Here is a 6,000-nt window from a genome sequence, read left to right as displayed (position 1 = left end):
TCCCTCTTTTAGCAATGATGGCGAGAACGTTGGCACAGGTGAGGAGACATAAAGTATCTATGGTTGTGATTACTCAGGACTTCAGGGGACAAGCATGGTTCCCAGATCTATTACAGATGTCTCACTACAATCCGATAGCTCTACCGAGGTTCGAGCTAATAGTGAGGGACTCCTCAGGGGGAGGCCACCCAATGGTGAAGGCGGGTATCCTCAGTTACATTGCGTGGGCAATTTCAGGGGATCCTGGTCTAAGCAAGGACTATCAGAGAAAGCTGAACATATCATTGAGGAATCCTGGGTGCCAGGGACCAGGAAAGCAGGTCTGCTTGGCCAACCTGGCATAATTGGTGCATGGAAAGGAACAACATCCCTCTGGAACAGATGTGGTACACGTAGCCAATTTCCTGGCACAATTGGCAGCTCAGGGCAAAGTGTACAGGACAATTAACACAGCCCGCTCACCTATTTCAGCAGGTCACCCTAAGATAGAAGGACTGGCAGTAGGAGAACACCCATTAATCTGTAGACTACTGAAGAGTGTTAGTCTAATCAGACCTCTGAGGGAGAAATATGAGCAGGTGAGGGACGTAGATAAGATCCTAAGAATGTTCATGTCATGGTCACGCAACAGTGATTTGACAAGAAAGACATTATCCGCCCAAATGGCTATGCTTTTATGTTTACCGTCATGTAAAAGAGTATCGGATGTGAAAGCGTTTGAAGTCAATAGGAAAGCCTTGTACCCACCGGAATAACGTTTCACATCACGAGAAGAATGAAAACGAATTTGAGATCCGTATCATATGAGGAATTCCCTGTTCGCCCTAAATCATGTCCAGTGAGATGCATTTCGGCAAACAAGAGCATGACGAGATCTGTGACCCACAGGGGTAACTCAATTACTCATTGCCTCAAGGAAACCCTACGGGGCAGTAGCTTCCGCCACACTAGCAAGATGGATCAGATGAGCTATGTCCCAAGCGGATGTTGATACTGATTGTTATGGGGCGCATTCAGTGAGAGGTGCGATGGCCTCAAAGGCTTTTTATGTGGGAGCCAGACAGGAGGACATTATGAAGGCAGCAGACTGGTCAAACGAGTCGACCTTCAAAACTTTTTAATTCAAGCTAGTAAAAAAAGTGGCAATGTATGTGGTAAATAAGCTTTGAACAAGCATAATCCGAGCCTCCAGGTCTTGACATAGATATTCAGATTTTCAACACATTCGTTACAGAAAGTCATAATTCGATTAAAGACACAGAGGCGAAATATTATCCCACCCAAATAATCGATTTCATGAATATATAATGTGATGATTTAATGTAATGGCATGATGCAAAGAGATTGTGCATATGGGCTTATCTGTATGATGATTACCTACACGCATAGGCCAGAAATATGGTTCATGTTGCAGGCTGCATGACGGATAACAAGCCGACAGGTTCATGATTATCTTGGAGAAGAACAGTTCAGTCAGCGTTTACTGGTTGGGGTGCTACAGTTTGAAAGGACCAGCGAAAGAAAGAGGAGTTGTTCAGATGGTGAACAGGATTTATAGGGATGGACCGAGACAATTGGATGATAAAGGTCACATGTTTGGAAGGACCAATAACACTAAGGACTATAAAAGACTTCAAACTTGTGGTGATTGCGCATTAGTGATGTTTAATGATGCTGCTCGAGAAATAAAGTTGCGAGTCAAGCATAATCCTTTGCATCAGTGTCTTTAATAGAATGATGAGTTTCTGTAATAGATGTGTTCAAAATCTGTTTTAGCATTGAGAAGAGAGCACTTCGGGTAGATTTCCTCATATGTATTTGAGAAGACACATATTATACGACAGTTATATTTGCCAAATGCACAAACTTTCAGCTAAAAACGTATTAATAAAAATAATACTTTTTTTAATATGTGGCAACGCTGCCTTCAATGCAATCACTTTTTTAAAAATCAGGACTGCAGAGCAATTTTTGGATGGGGGTTTATATTTTCGTGCGAAGAAGTGTATCTTTTCTATTGTTCGTTTACTTCGAACATATTCTGGACGCTCGCGATTTTGCAGGACGCTTTACTCCAGCGTGACCTCAGAAAGCAGGGTGTGTTGGTCCTGCCCGCGCTAGGACCCAGCGGGCACCGTGACGGACGGGGCAGGCGGCACTAGGACCGCGCGGCGTCTGTCTTACACAACACAACATGCAGAGTCACCATCACCTTGCAGGGCGCTGAGCAGGAGTGGAAGGGTAGGCTGCACGGGGCCACCTGCACACACACCGTCCAGGCAGCCTGCAGCATTGGTCACCGGCTGGTAAGGGTGTCTGGAGCCCCGGGGAGCGGCCCAAGCACGGGTGGTGGGGAGACGGCAACGGAGCAGGCGGGGAACAGTAATGTCAGCGCATGCCTGTGTCACTGGGGTCCCGACACACACACACTGGGCTGCAGAGGCACCTTCATGCAACCCTCCAGAGTTCATGTTCTACTTGACGTGAATTGCGAAGTAGTGCTGGAGCAGTGTTACGGTTTTAATGTTGGTGTGGTGTACGTCAGGATCGGGGTGCACTTTCACAAATCTGCGAGTCATTGTACTGCAATGGAAGGGGGACATGTGTGACTAGGCTGTAGGTTTGTTGGCAGACTTGCGTGGATGACAAAGGTGGTCACAGGTTGAGTGCATGGCCTCAGCTGGGAGTGGGTCTCAGCATTGAGAAGGTCAGAGGCGCCGCAGGTCACAGGTTGAGTGCATGGCCTCAGCTGGGAGTGGGTCTCAGCATTGAGAAGGACAGAGGCGCTGCAGTTCACAGGTTGAGTGCATGGCCTCAGCTGGGAGTGGGTCTCAGCATTGAGAAGGACAGAGGCGCCGCAGGTCACAGGTTGGGTGCATGGCCTCAGCTGGGAGTGGGTCTCAGCATTGAGAAGGACAGAGGCGCCGCAGGTCACAGGTTGAACGCATGGCCAGAGCTGGGAGTGGGTCTCAGCATTGAGAAGGACAGAGGCGCTGCAGGTCACAGGTTGGGTGCATGGCCTCAGCTGGGAGTGGGTCTCAGCATTGAGAAGGACAGAGGCGCTGCATGTCACAGTTTGGGTGCATGGCCTCAGCTGGGAGTGGGTCTCAGCATTGAGAAGGACAGAGGCGCCGCAGGTCACAGGTTGAGTGCATGGCCAGAGCTGGGAGTGGGTCTCAGCATTGAGAAGGAGAGAGGTGTTGCATGTCACATTTTGGGTGCATGGCCTCAGCTGGGAGTGGGTCTCAGCATTGAGAAGGACAGAGGCGCCGCAGGTCACAGGTTGGGTGCATGGCCAGAGCTGGGAGTGGATCTCAGCATTGAGAAGGACAGAGGCGCCGCAGGTCACAGGTTGGGTGCATGGCCTCAGCTGGGAGTGGATCTCAGCATTGAGAAGGACAGAGGCGCCGCAGGTCACAGGTTGGGTGCATGGCCTCAGCTGGGAGTGGGTCTCAGCATTGAGAAGGACAGAGGCGCTGCATGTCACAGGTTGGGTGCATTGCCAGAGCTGGGAGTGGGTCTCATCATTGAGAAGGACAGAGGCGCCGCAGGTCACAGGTTGAGTGCATGGCCAGAGCTGGGAGTGGGTCTCCGCATTGAGAAGGACAGAGGCGCCGCAGGTCACAGGTTGGGTGCGTGGCCTCAGCTGGGAGTGGGTCTCAGCATTGAGAAGGACAGAGGCTCCGCAGGTCACAGGTAAAGTGCATGGCCAGAGCTGGGAGTGGATCTCAGCATTGAGAAGGACAGAGGCGCTGCAGGTCACAGGTTGGGTGCATGGCCTCAGCTGGGAGTGGATCTCAGCATTGAGAAGGACAGAGGCGCCGCAGGTCACAGGTTGGGTGCATGGCCTCAGCTGGGAGTGGGTCTCAGCATTGAGAAGGACAGAGGCGCTGCATGTCACAGTTTGGGTGCATAGCCTCAGCTGGGAGTGGGTCTCAGCATTGAGAAGGACAGAGGCGCCGCAGGTCACAGGTTGAGTGCATGGCCAGAGCTGGGAGTGGGGTTGTCAAAGGTTGGCTGCATGGCCAGGGGCCAGGGCTGGGAATTGGTCCATTTTTTTAGATTGGAAGAAATGGGCAGGGGTGGCTCACATGATCGGGCTGAAGCATGAAACTGTCTCAGGCAACAATGAAAAAGTGGCCCACAGTTGTAAATTGATATTCATTCCTTTAGTCACAGACTGGGCCTCATTACAACTATGGCGGTACGGTAACAACGGTGCAGGTAAGCTAACGTTGCTACCGTACCGCCATAGTAAGAGTTGTGCTCGCGGGTGCCTGACAGCCCGCCAGGTCTGACCTGGCAGGCCGTGCAGCACCCGCGAGCTCAGCTCGTCAGATGCACCGGCACCGCTATTAACGGTGCAGGTGCATCCGAGCTCACCATTCCCATTGAGCCCTATGGGGCTGAAATGGGAATGGGGATCTACCGGTACCGGCACCCGCGAAAGGGCAATTATCAGGTCCGCCTAACTCGGCATGACCTGGTAATTGCCCATTTGTGGGTGCCGGACCCGGATGCAACTCAGTCGGCAGCCGTGTCGGTTTTACCGGCACAGCTACCGCCAGAGTTGTAATGAGGCCCACTGTTTCAATAGTACCCAAGGGGGTGCTTTGTGTTAAAATGGAAGTAAATTGTGATATATTCAGCAACAATGGTCAAAATTACTAACTGCATAGTTAAGTAACTCATCAGACTGGTCCACATTGGCCAAAATGGTGGCCCATTTTGACTGGCCCATACTAGCATTTTACATTTTTGGTACAGGCATTGCCCTATAGGCCTGTCCGAGCCTGGCGACTCATCCATAATGGTGAGGGGACACCCATCCCAGTGGCCCCTCACCCATTATGGAGGAGCTAAGGAGCCAGCCCAGTGAAACAGTGAGCACTCCCTCAGCTGCTTTTTCCAGCTAATGGAGTACTCCTGGGCTGGCTGAACTGTCAAAGGGAAACACTGTTTCCCTTTGACAGTTCAGTTTAGTTCCCCAGCCACACATGCTCACTGAGCCGTGTAAGTGCTGGGGCGTTTTGCTTCGCCAGCATTGCATATCTCATTGGAAATGCTGGCTGGTGCACTGCATGTCTGTATGTCCGAGGGGGAGCTCCTGCGCCTCCTCGGACATACGGACAGAGCAGCCTGGAGCAGGCCGTTTCAGCACCCACACGCAGGCCAATGCAGAAGGTACGTTTATGTTCATTGTTTTTTTGAACATGTGTATGGATGCGTGTATGCTTATGTTATGAGTGAGTGTATGGTGATGGATGCTCATGTGAATGATACAGTGATTGCTGTATGAATGTGCAGCGCCTTGCATGCACACATAATCATGTTGATTGTGTTAGGCCCAGTGGGGTCCAGGGGACAGGGATGGTATCTTTTTACTGGACATCTATCATTCAAAACCCTCTGCATTGTCCACAAGGCTTTCTGAGGCCTGGGGCCAAAATACCTTCACCTATCCCTCTGCAAATATCTCCCCTCTCACGCTCTTCGCTTCTCTACCTCCAACTCCCTCAGGGTCAGTCATTTTTCAAAGAAACGAGCTGGGGGTAGATCTGTCTTCGGCTGGGGCCTCCCTCTGGAACAGCCTCCCTGCCACTCTAAAACTTGAGGAGAACCATCTCCGGGTCCGGAAGCACCTCAAGACCTTCCTCTTTTCTTTTGCCTTCACTCCCCCTCTCCCCTGCTGATCTGTTCTCTCTTGGTACCGTGCACCTGGCCACCCTCTGTACTCTGGGCCCAGGTACCTACTCACCCTGCCACCCTCCCGCACTGCCTCCGGGCCACCCCTTGCACTGGGGTCTGTATCTGTACCCATACAGCCCCCCCCTTTTTCTTCCTGCACTTATCAGACCTACCCTGTCTGCTGCCTTAAACGTAGCACTTGCAAATTGCTGGCTGCACTACCACTGTTTATTGCCTTTATTATTTATTTATTGTTATTTATCTGTTTCTCCTCTGCTTCGCACTTTCCACTTTTCCCCTCCCCCATGCACT

General features: G+C 51.2%; 1 protein-coding gene across 1 annotated transcript in view; it reads left to right on the top strand.

Annotated features, from left to right (window-relative positions):
- The first annotated feature begins 2,164 nt into the window (after nucleotides 1-2,164).
- Nucleotides 2,165-6,000, top strand: part of ABCB6 (ATP binding cassette subfamily B member 6 (LAN blood group)) — a 231,577-nt gene continuing 227,741 nt past the window's right edge. The window contains exon 1 of the mRNA XM_069616874.1: nucleotides 2,165-2,306. The gene's annotated coding sequence lies outside the window, so the exon portion shown is untranslated. The remainder of the gene's footprint in view (nucleotides 2,307-6,000) is intronic.

The sequence above is a fragment of the Ambystoma mexicanum genome, chromosome 9 (assembly GCF_040938575.1).
Source record: "Ambystoma mexicanum isolate Mex_15411 chromosome 9, UKY_AmexF1_1, whole genome shotgun sequence".
Lineage (NCBI taxonomy): Eukaryota > Metazoa > Chordata > Amphibia > Caudata > Ambystomatidae > Ambystoma > Ambystoma mexicanum.
The sequence above is the reverse complement of the archived record's forward strand: the minus strand, read 5'-3'. Positions and strand labels throughout refer to the sequence as shown.